At 42.0% G+C, this 12,788-nt stretch overlaps 1 protein-coding gene across 2 annotated transcripts in view; it reads left to right on the top strand.

The window, feature by feature from the left end:
* The window catches only part of cdh8 (cadherin 8), a 112,829-nt gene that overhangs the window by 40,892 nt on the left and 59,149 nt on the right, over positions 1–12,788 (top strand). The gene's annotated exons all lie outside the window — the stretch shown is intronic.

Raw genomic sequence — 12,788 nt, 5'->3', positions numbered from 1 at the left:
CCCCAGTGGCTAGAAATGGTGATAGGTGTAAACCGAGCCCTGGGTATCCTGCTCTGCCTTTGAGAAAATGAAAACTCAGATGGGCCGATCTGGAATCTTCTCCTTATGAGGTCATAAGGAGCTAGGTTACCTCCCCTTTCTCTGCTTTGCCTGGCCAGAGAATTTGGCCCACCCATGAGAGAGAGAGAGACATCATGGCTTTCAAACGAGCAAAGTGGCAGTTGTTCAAGGCCACACCCCCACCCTCCACCTTGCTCCCCCCTCTCTCCTCCTCAATAGCTATAGACACAGTGTGGGACTGGCTCTAGTGGCTGTAATTCTGCACCAAGGCTGAATTTCGGGAAAGAGACTTTAGATACAGTATTAGGGGACCACTAAGGTCTATATAAAAGAGACTTCAGATACAGTATTAGGGGACCACTAAGGTCTATGTAAAAGAGACTTCAGATATAGTATTAGGGGACCACTAAAGTCTATATAAAATCATACAAAGAGCACCATGTCATGGAACCTTTGAAAACATTCCCCAGTCTACAACATGTTATTTTTTTATTTTTTTATCCCCAACGATCTGGCGACCCCCAGGAATGATCTTGCGACCCTCCTTGGGGGTCCCGACCCCCAGGTTGAGAACCACTGCTCTACAAAACAGCCCACTAACGAAGAAGTCCAACTAACAAAATGCAAAAATAATTAAGCAAAATTGAACTCATAAACACATCCAAGGGCATAAATTTGGGTTCAAATGTATCTAGTGAAAAACGTTTATATCAACATTGGGGGGACAAATCGTCTGTCTGGATCGTCCCCGAGGAAATTTTGAGCATCAAACGCTTCATTCTGGTGAATTTTTCTGCAACAATGTGTGCCTTTTCTGCATGCAAATGTCTTTATTTATGAAAATATTGTTATTATTAATTTATCAATCTCCTGTATTTCTCAAAACTTTCTGCAGATTCAAAACCTTACACGTTTCGGGATGTTTTATTAGGAATTATGTTCATCTTAACAACAAATATTTGCTTGCCACAGTATTTAAACTCTTTGACTTTGTTACCCCAGCCAGTTTTGAATATTACTAGTAAATTATTAGTAAATTACGCCTATGAACACATCAGGATCGCATGAAATGCCATTTTAAAAGCTCTACCACACACAACTTGAGTTCTACAGAAGCTGAAAAAGCACAATGAGACGCCACCGTACAGCCACATCAGCATATGAAGATACAGCACTCGCCCTCTGGCACGCATAAAAAAAAAGCCTATTCTCCACTTTGCATAGGTCAACGGCCACGCTATCTTATGATGTGGAGCATTTGTGGAAAATGTGTAATTTGTATGGCATTCTTGAACATTTTCATGTGTGCAGTCACTAATGTGGTATAAGCTGGTGATCACTACGATCAAATATTTATGGAAAGATTAGAAAAGAGTTAAGAATGTAATATGTTGGAAAATCTGTGGGAAAGGGACTAGGAGCAGAAACCACCGTGGAGCACTTTATTTAGTATGAAAGCCGTTTAGAATTTGGCTTAACAAACCTCGCAGTAAGTTAGTTTTTTATTCAAGATTCAAGCGTTTTTAGTATAATCAAAGATGACACAGACTAAGCTAAATGAAAGCTTAAAGGGTTTGCATTTACACTCGCCACACACTGTCACTTAGCATGTCAACTCTGACTGATGCTAATTGCCACGAGCTACCTTCCGTCAAACCCCCCCACAAACGGTTACACAAACCGCCACAAACACTTTCCAGTCCACTGTATGCTAATATATTCATATATTCACATTATTATTCCATCCATGCATTTAAATGACCACTGCAGGATGATCACATAATTCAAATGTGCAGCTCATGTAGGATTGGCAGAAGCTGGTTTTTTTTCATTTGTTTTTTTCTTCAGGGGAGCCTGCGCCGCTGACCCCAGAGCAGCAGGAGTCTTGTAGAAAATGTTTCCATCAGTAGCAGGGAAGAGATCAGAGTGTGTCTTTATGCCGAGGTCTGTTGTTGGGCGTTATGCACTTGTTATTGTGTTTTCTCATCGAGCTTCCCCTTGTTACCTGTCACAAAGCTGACATAACACGCTAGGGCAGATGGTGCTAGGTATGTAACGGAATCTGTTTGGTGAATCCCATCTGTAGGTTGCAGCCTTTACGTCACTTCTCTGAGGTAACGGCGATTTAGCTTCAGCTTTAAGGTTATTTTTGGGCTTTTTTCCGCCTTTATTTGACAGGACAGCTAGATGAGAAGACATGCAGGAAATCGTCACAGGTCGGATTCGAACCCTGGACCTCTGCGTCGAGGCATAAACCTCTCAGTATATGTGCTCCTGCTCTACCCACTGTCCCATCCCGGGCACGATGTTGACGACTTTTATTAGCTGCTGTTGCTGCTGCGACGGCAGCGGTGGAAGAAGTATTCAGATGCTTGACTTAAGTTTAAGTACTAATACCGCACTGTAAAAATAGGGTGTTACAAGTAAAAGTCCTGCATTGAAAATTCTTTTTCATTTTTTTATTTTTATTTTTTTTTTTTTAAACAGGAAAAGATTAAAAACAATCGGACCTGACTCAGTATAAAACTGATTTTCAGCAGGTTCCTGTTCTGAACAGAACATAAACACCACATACACAACAGAAACTCCTAGACAGAACAGTAACAAACACACAGACCAGGAGAATGAACAACAGGGCACAGCCATAAAGCTGACTCAATGGTCACAGGTATACCTCTCCATTAAATAGCGAGCAAATGTTAATTTAAATAATCTTACTGACGTTAAAATTCTGATGTGCTGTGGAATGTCATTCCAGGCTTTAGTGAGCACATAGAAAAAAGGTCTCTGTCCATAACAGTTTCTAAAAGCAAAGTCTATTTGTAGCAGATCTCGTAATGCGCTCGGACCTTGAACTGGGTTTTGGGACCAACGTAGACAAAGCAGCTGCAGTGTGACAATTTAAAATTTGATAATACAATTTTATCCCAAGGCTTAATTTATAATTCTGAAATGTCAAGGCATTACACAGAGATAGTGCAGTACAGTGGTGAGTCCATCCAGGAAGCTTAACATGTAGTTTATAGGCTTTGTTATAGATTCTTATTACTGGTTCAAGAATCTCATTTGTTGTGAGTGACCAGACAGGTAAACAATACGACAAAGTGGACATAATGATGACATGAAGATAAGTCTTTGAGACAGAGAGCAGCAAATATGGTCTAATTTTACTATAAACAAATAACTTGTGGTTTAACTTTCTGGTTAGGGTTTGGACATGCTCACAATAAGTGAGATGTGAGTCAAGAGAGACTCCAAGATACTTATAAGTGGTTTCAACTGAAAGTTTTTGATTAGAAAACATGATGGGTTTGGATATGGATAAATGTCTCCTAGATGAGTGGAAGTACATGCATTCTGTTTTCTTGATATTAAGTGTTAAATGATTATCTTGCAACCAGTTATATAAATGCTGGAGATCTGTGTTAAGTTTGTGATTAATTGTATCAATATTTGAGCCAGATAAAACAATAACAGTGTCATCAGCATATAGCAGAGAGCTAGAAAAATTAAACACATAAGGAAGATCATTAATATACATAAGGAAAAGTAAAGGACCTAAAATACTGCCCTGTGGAACTCCCTTAGAACACACTCGTGGCTATGATGTTATTAAGTTGATTCTCACAGTCTCAGATTTATCACTTAAATATGATATAAACATATCTATTGTAGAGGAAGACAAATGAAAGGATAGAAGTTTATTTAACAAAATTTGATGATTAACTGTATCGAAAGCTTTTCGAAAATCTACATATACAGCTCCGGTAATCTGGCCCTTATTTAAAGACGCACGTATCTAAATGTTACTTACTTACTAAAAGTATATAAGTATCATTAGGAAATGTACTTGATGTATTATAAGTAAAAGTACTCGATGCAGAAGAATCCCCACATTTTAGAAACTGGAAACAATTAAAAGGGCCCTATCTTGCAGCGCCGAGCCTGACGCAAGTGTCTTTGCTAGTTTAAGAAAGTAATTTCCCATACAGCGCCCAAGTCTTTTAAATAGCAAATGCACCTGCGCCCATCTTTTCACCCATGGGCATGCTGGTCTTACAGGGAGGTGTGTTCAGATGCATTCTGGGCGTATTGCTATCTTGAGGCGGCGGGAAGTGATTGCGACATTGACCAACAAAAACCTGGTCTAAAGTCAATAACGCAGCATTTCATTGTTATTTTAACAGCAAATTAGTAAAGTGCTCCTAGGCTTGTGCACAGCGTGGCCACACTGTGCTTGTTACACACACAGGGACGCACAGCAGCACACAAACACGCAAAAGATTAAAAATAAAAATATTCACAATGTGAAGTAGTATTATGATATGATCTGCTCGCACGCTTTCCCTTCACGAACAAGGCAGATCAGTTCCTTCTCCTGAAGATCTCTCCTTCCTGCACGTAATAGCAATGCTCCAAGGTCCAAACGCACTTGGCTTTGAAGGGAATGAGAGATGACACTGAGATTGGTTTAATGTTGGGTAGTTTATTAAACTACCTTTGTTTTTGTGTGCAAAAATCTTAATCTGTAACTAAAGCTGTCAGATGAATGTATTGGAGTAAAAAGTACAATATTTCTCTCTGAAATGTAGCGAAGTAGAAGTAGGAAGTGGCATGAAAAGAAAAGACGCAAGTAAAGTACAATGCTTGAGTAAATGTACTTTGTTACATTCCACCGCTGCGGCGGCGGAAGCAAAAAGGAACAAAACAGTGCCAAAGAATCCATGTAAACACGGAACAACAGTGAACTCGGTTACTTGATCCCTGCTGCTCATTGTTTTGGATCTCAGTTGAAACGGATTGCAGCCCTCCGAGGGTTTTTGTCGGTGCAGTGCAGGGACAGCCATAGCGATGGGGTAGAGAGCAAAGTGCTAGTTGACAGCACTGTGATTTGCCAATGGGAATAATGCATAAGAAATGGAAATCGGCGTCTCTTTGTTGATTGTTGTTCCCTTTTGTCACTGCTGATTAATTAAACATTCACGTTTGCTCAGTTGTTTGCTTGAAAGGCTTTTTCATTCCTGCGACTAGTTTCCCTCTTGTTAAGTTTTCATGCGCTGCGGCATTATGGGGGGGAAGAATCTGATGCTGCGGACAAGCAAACAATCATCTCTCTCGCCTCATATTCATAAATCACCAGTTTCTCTCAGACTGCTGTTTCATATTTATCGCGTTGAAAATGAGAATTTGTGCAGGCCTCAGTGGATTAGTGGAAGTGTGTGCTGTGCAGTGGATAACTAATAAAGTCCACAGGAAAGGGAGTAGGAAATAAGCAGATGTAGGTGAAGTCTGCTGCACACGAGCAAATCTCCCCTCACTGCGAGAAACTGGGAAGCGTTACAATGTAATTACTGCACGTGGTAAGAGATGCCCCATCACGTCCGGTATTGAGTTCAGACAGTGCTGAGCGCGCTGATGTATTTCTGCTTAGTGGGGGAACCCACCTGCATGGAATAATCAAAAAAATCTAATCCAGACCATAACAGGCTGGTTCTCTTGACAATGTTATCTACTTACAGAGCTTGTCAGTTCCACTCCAGACTTCATCAATGTCTTACCAGCTCCTCGCTTATCAAGAGTGTCCACGGCATATCAGCAAGACCAGGGACAAATATCAACGCCCATCTTTTATCTGCCAAGGACTATGGCGAGATAGAAAACCCCCCTCATTCACCATCATCACCCCCCACCCCCTCCAACCCCATATAGGAAAACGGCCCCCACAGCCGGATGAGATATGTGACACGGGCCACTGAGGTCGCCATGTTTCCTGTGTGTGGAGGAGCATAGAGGTTAATGGGAAATGAAGGAGAAAGACCTTTTGTTCTTCCTTTTAAAAAGGGGCCGGTCGGATAAGACGTGTGGCTCTCTGTGACTTTTCTGTGACTTTCATTTTCCTGAATGGCTGAGAGTGGAGGTGACTACAGTTCTAATTGTTTGGCACACCGTCTCGCGAAGTACAGTTTAACAATGAGAGGAAGTGGAGAGCAAAAGGTGGTGGCCGTGCTGGAGGAGAGACGGCCAGTCAGAATAGAGTTTGATGTCATTAGTGGAAGGAGCCAGGATAAGCGCGATATCGGTAGAGGGTTTGTGACCGCCGTGCTTGACTGGGTGTTCTGTTTGACACGGAGGGAAATAAATCTCCAAAATGTCAACTTTATGGTAACGAGGGAAAACAGCCTTGTTGTCACTTTCAGGGGGGGGCAATGAAGCAAACTAACCCTAACATTATTTCTACATATTTACACATTTCTTGCCACCTGACAAAACTGGCCACTCTTCTTTTAGCTCTGTTTTTCTCTATGCAACATTTCCTGAAAAAAAATGCTATTTTGCTGCTAACTGCTCTACTACGTACACTCGCTAGGAGCTAACTTTGTATGTCCGCCATTTTGAAAACAGCTGCCTGCCATCGCTGGAAATTAGGTTGAGGGCTAGATAACCCAGACACCGAATCAACAGAAGCTAAAGTGCAGTGACCTGGAAAGCTCAACACCCTAACTTTAGAACATCTAGGCAGAAGCTAGCTGCAAATACAGATACAAGTCCAACACAACAATATGGAAATGCAGCTCGATGGTGTTTTAAGCCCCCAACGTCGACTTTAAGGCAGCGCTGCGACCGCTGACTTCAAGGCACCTAACCCTAACCTTACACCTAACCTTAACCATTGCCTAATCCTAGGGCCTTCCAGTCAGCGCTGCCAGGAAGACAACGCTGGGGGCTTAAAACACCAGAAATGCATGGTCACTGAAAACTGATGAATTTGAAGACTACTTGTCAAAAATGTTAAGAAATAAGCTAACTATGTCATTTTAACATTGCGCGTTTGTGATTCTGAGCTATTAGCTATGCACTAGTGTTAGCATTACACTAGCGTATCCCCCGGAGACTTTGTTCTGTTGTAAGGACTTTTAGACTCAGCGTCTTAATTAGAGCATTTGTATCTTAATGCAACGTATGCATCATAAAAATGGATGAGGTGTCTTCATTTGCCTGTGTTTAATTAAGTTGTGTTTAGTTCTCTTTGGCCACTGTAGAAAAAGCACTGTAGTGCAACCGTATCTCCTAGAAATTGCCTTTATATACTACTAACTATGTTCTGATGAGAAACATAATCCCTGCCTGTATTAAATTGACAGCAGACGTATTTTTTGAGTGAATGTGGGAAGGATTATGCAACAAAAAGGTCTTTGGTTGAGGTTAGGAAAAAACTGTGGTTTCAATCAGATGTTAATAAACACATTGTGTCTCATGCATGAAGTCACTGCATTGAGACCCCCGTCTTTCCCTAACATTAATCCGGTGCTGCAAGTGCCTATAACTATAACAAGTTTCATAAGGGTTCAGTTGTTAGGAACAGATGTTGTATTACAATATCTCACATTCACAAACTAATAAAATACATACAAAACATTTTACTGATAAGTTCCGTATCAACACTTTGTGACTTGGTAAATACGTTAATTAACATAATTATATTCATATAAAACACAAGATACACAACATATTTTCCCTCCAAAACATATTTGCTGTTGCAAATTCGTAGTATATAAATGTAATGATCGGGATACGGTTGTGTAATATTGTTGGGTATTGCAGATCTCTGTAGGCTTATCACTATGAACAACCCTTTCCACATTACGCATACAGTCCTCATTTGATCCATTGTCAATATAAAGATATTCATTAGTGCAGCTTTAATCATGTGTTTTTCTTAGATTAGCTAATAGATTTTTGTATGTATTTTATAAATCCATGGGTTGTGTAATTTCCTCTGCTTCAAATCTTCTGGCAATGGGTAGCTCACCTGGTAGAGTCAGCGCCCATATATAGAAGTTTACTCCTCGACGCAGCGGCCGTGGGTTCGACTCTGACCTGCAGCCCTTTGCTGCGTGTCATCCCCCTCTCTCTCCCCTTTCATGTCTAAGCTGTCCTTTAGAAATAAAGGCCTAAAATGCCCAAAAAATAATCTTAGAAAAAAAGTCTCCAGGCAATAGAGGACCATGTGCATTTTTCTTTTAATTTGAAAGATAAGAATTCAAATAAAAATTCATATTTGATATACTCCACCTCTCCATATCTCTTAGATATTCTGAGTTTCATGCGTATATTCGTTAGATAATTATGTTTCCCTGTCACTTCAATTTACATTATTTTTCTCGTTTTGCTGCTTGTTTGTCAAAGTCTGGCCATGATAAGAATTCTAATTCATTTGCACGGATTGTACAGATCTCGCAGGATTAGTGGATCCCGTTTTCCTGTTAATGGGGTCTTTGACTTTTAGGCCGGTACAAGCTGACAAATTCCCCCGTATGGCTGTCGACCATATGCAGGCGTTGCGAGGCTCTGCTACCCTTCTGCAACTAACAAGGGGGTTGTGATGTAGTTGGAAATTACAAAGTCTGCTTGAAGTGACGCTTCAGGTAATTAGGAGGAGGTCGCTAGACCATCCTCTCTGCGCTAAGGGGGGTGGGGGTGCGAATGACAATAATTGCTACACTGCGAAACAAACTTGCAGAAAGTTGTTTTGCCGGATGGAGCTTGTGTGAGAGTTGCCCCAGGAGTGTTAGGCTGTGAGTGTGCTTCATTATCAAGACGATTAATACACGGACGCGTAGACAGATGGCCCGTCTCCTCTTCACACAGGCCGTGCTCTCTGAAACCCCGGCAAAATGAGTACCTGTGCCGAAGCACGGATCCTCGCCAAATGTGTCAAGATCTGCTAAATTGGAGCGCAGACATAAAATTGAAGTGACATTAATAGATTACCTGGAGTTGATTTGCATTTTCAGAGTTATTATGGGTGTGGGTAACAGGCCTAACAGGCACAGCCGTCTATGTAGGGGCCTTAATGATGTTTCTGATTACGCTCTCATCACCACCGGCAGCTGGGAGAAATAAGTAAAGGCTTGTCATCACAGATTTGGACGATAAATGAGCAGACTTGATCAAGGGGAGACGTATGGAAATGAGCAAGATGCAGACCTTTATCAGAGTGGATCGTCTCGCACTTCCAAAGTGCAGCAGAAAAGCGCACTGCATGATCACAGATGACTTAATAACCACGCAGTTTTATAAGTGATACACTGTTACATAATCCTGCATGAAGGATAACGTTAAATACTGCTGTATACTTCACCACATCTAACTATATATCTAGCTATCTATCTATCTATCGATCTACAGTATCTATCTATCTATATATCTATATTTCTTAGAGTCAACTATTACATTTATTGGCAACTTTGATTGGTAATTTGTTTTGAGTCATTTCTCAAAAAGGTAAAAATTCTCTGATTCCAGCTTGTTAAATGTGAATATTTCTTTGTTTCTTCTCTCCTCTGTGACAGTAAACTGAATATCTTTGAGTTGTGGACAAAACAAGACATTTGAGGACGTCATCCTGGGCTTTGGAAAATACTGATGAACATTTTTCATCATTTTATAGACCAAATATTCCATTAATCAAGAAAATAATAGACAGAATACTCGACAATGAAAATATTCATTAGTTGCAGCATCTACTGTATCTATCTATCTATCCATCCGCCCATCCATCCGATATGTATAGCTCTTTGTGAAGAGCAATACGAATCACATATATTATTATGCTACGCATTGTCTTTCAGATCAATACAGGGAAAGCTGAGCTATTTTCAGAGCATTTCATGCTCCACTTGGACCAGATGTTCTATTATAAATCCGCTTCCTTGATATAGCTAAACATATTATTGTGCTATGCTGATCTTGTAGTAAATCTTGAACACATTTTGGTCTTGGTAAGTCTGACTCTGAATGCGTTAAATGCAGTTCAACTTGAATGCATCTTAGCAGTACTTCAGGGTCACAGCAACCCACATAAGTAAAAGAAAAAAGCCAATTATTGTGCATCTTTTATCTGGTGTATCTCTGTTGAGCTTTGAGCAGGGAGCTAAGAGTGAGGTTGCCTGGTGTTTGTGTACCACTCGTCTCTGCTCCTAGACTCTGGTCTGCAGCTTGGCAGATGGACTGAGTGGCAGGGGGCCCCTGGCCCTTTAACATAGTGGGCAGCTGGGCCAGTGCTGGGCTGGGGCACATCTGACGAGCAGGCTCCGGGGCTGGGCAGGGACGTGGCAGACCGGGGCTGTGCTGATGGTAGTGGGCGGCTCACAGGCTGAGCTGGGGGTGAAAGGGGGTCAGAGCAGTGAACCTGGCCAAGGCTGTGGCTCTCTCAGGCCTGTCTAACTGCCAAGCAACGTGGATGCCAGCCTGCCCTTTTCTGTGGCCGTGCTAAATGGGGATAGGACAGGCCTCCGAGGCAGAAAAGATTTAACTGACATGCTGCAGTTTCTCTGTAAATAACCTGCTAGTCCTATCTATCTCACCTCATTTGGCAACAGCATCTGCACTTGTGCATCTGTCTGTCTGTGTGTGTGTGTGTGTGTGTGTGTGTGTGTGTGTGTGTGTGTGTGTGTGTGTGTGTGTGTGTGTGTGTGTGTGTGTGCCAATGATGGAGTACTCGAGTCCTGGACTCAGACTTGAGTCGCCATTCTCTGAACTCGACTTGGATTCGCGCACTGATGACTTGGACTCGAGGACTCATGAAATAGGACTCTCACGTTGGATGAAGTTTCTTCTTCATGTGTAATAGGCAGCGATGGAGTACTCGATTCCTGGACCCGGACTAGAGTCCGACTCGAGTCCTGGACTCGGACTGGAGTCCATCTCGAGTCGCTATTCTCTGGTGACTCAAACTCAGGTAATGGTGACTGGACTCGGACTGGACTCTGAGTATTCTTTGGTGACAAGGACTCGGACTCAAACGCTGGGGACTCGAGACTTGACTCAGACTGACAGTTGGTGACTCGACTACGCCACTGGTACGTGCAACGTGGGTTTATTTGTAGGCTTGTCTTTCTTCACGCACGTTTTCTGGAAAACTTGTCACCTGTCAATAAGCCCGTGGCTCTTTTTTCCGTGTCCATTCATTCTTCTTCACGGCTGCTCTTGTCGGTAGCTACGCCCAGCAGCTGATATAGAGTCATTGCTAATTCAGCATCTCTTTCTTTCACACTTACCTATCGCATTACTGTGAATAAGAAAAAAAGGGAAAGCCAGATATTCCCTAGCTAACATACAGTATATGTTCTTCAGGAGTAAAAAGAAAAAAAGAAAGAAACACAACATATACACGCACAGTCACAGCTGCTCAATATCACATACACATGTGTATTACTAATTCATCAAATGTTATTTATTATCCAATGTACCTCTGAATTATGCATGTAACATCATCAGTCACTGGTCCAGATACAGTAATATAAGTCCTTTAGAGCCTCATGGGGCATTCTTTTGTTTCTAAAGCGTGCAGGCAGACATACGTGCACACGCTGTACATGTAAATGAGCACACGTACAAGTGCACATGTGCACTAAAACACATACCTTCTCCGCGTTAGCATAAAGCCACCGTGCCGTTGTAAAGATGCTCTTTCTCAGGTGTAATCTGTCCCTGCTCCCCTGTTTAGCCCGCAGAGACTCTTCGTACGCACACCCTCTCTTTCTCTTATGCACACACTTTTGTTTTTCTTTTCTCCTTCTCTGTACTTCTCCCTCCCTCGCTCTCCCTCTCTTCTCGCCATCACTCTTTTTTTTTGTGAAGCTAATGCTCTCTCTCGGTCTTCCCCTTGAGGGAGAACAAAAAAAAGTAGCCGGCTTCTAGGTAATGAAGCCCTTCAGTGTGATCTGCATGAGATTGCCTCCCTTGCTGGCCTGGTTGCCTTGCGATGAATAGCAAAAGACTCTCAATTAGACTAAGGACAAAAAGCAGCTTTCTCCTCAGCCACAGTATCGTTTCTCAAAAAAGTCGCCTCTTTTTTGTGTGTGTGTGTGTGTGTGTGTGTGTGTGTGTGTGTGTGTGTGTGTGTGTGTGTGCCGTGCGCGTGATGTAGAAAGAGAAGAAAAATGAAAAACGAAGGAAGCAAATAAACAAAATCCATGAAAGGGAAAGTAAATGAGAGAGTGTGTTGAGTGTCAGAGCATGTATGCAAGCCGCTGTGTGCCTGTGCTTGTAATGATGAGGAGAAGGATGTGACACAAATGTGAGTGGATGTGATTAAATGGATTTCATGCAACAGGGTCAACAGTGGTACAATGGGACATGATGGAAACAAAGGTTACGAGTGAAATTCGGCAGAATGCATTTATTTATTTTTTTGAAACATTTATGCAGCTGCAGTGTTGGAATTATCATCTGAAAAGCCATTTTTATTTTTTATTTTTTTAAACACACCAACTGTCACGTCCTAGGTTACTGTCCTGTTTAATTATGTGTTTGTAAGGAACATTTTTGCAGCCTTGAAATGCATGTAAAACTCATCTTTCGCTGTCATACTGTCACACGCTGCTGATCATTGTATCAAGGTCAGTTAATCAATCTGAGAGTGAAAACAAGGACACAGCATCCTCCCTTCAGCCGTGCTGCAAGGGAGGAGAGCCATGCACTGATCCTCTGAAAACACTGTAATGCCTTCTTACAGCCACTGGCACATACAGGCACATCCCCTCACTGAAACTGAGTGAGTGAGTGAGTGAGTGAGTGAGTGAGTGAGTGAGTGAGTGAGTGAGTGAGTGAGTATTTTAGAGCTGCAAAGATTTCGGGGACACAAGTGACACCAGCGATACAAAATACTGAAAACTCCCTAGCTCCAATTAGGTTAGGACTAGAGTTCTAAAACTTCATACAGG

The sequence above is a fragment of the Perca flavescens genome, chromosome 1, assembly GCF_004354835.1.
Source record: "Perca flavescens isolate YP-PL-M2 chromosome 1, PFLA_1.0, whole genome shotgun sequence".
Classification (NCBI taxonomy): Eukaryota; Metazoa; Chordata; class Actinopteri; order Perciformes; family Percidae; genus Perca; species Perca flavescens.
The sequence above is the reverse complement of the archived record's forward strand: the minus strand, read 5'-3'. Positions and strand labels throughout refer to the sequence as shown.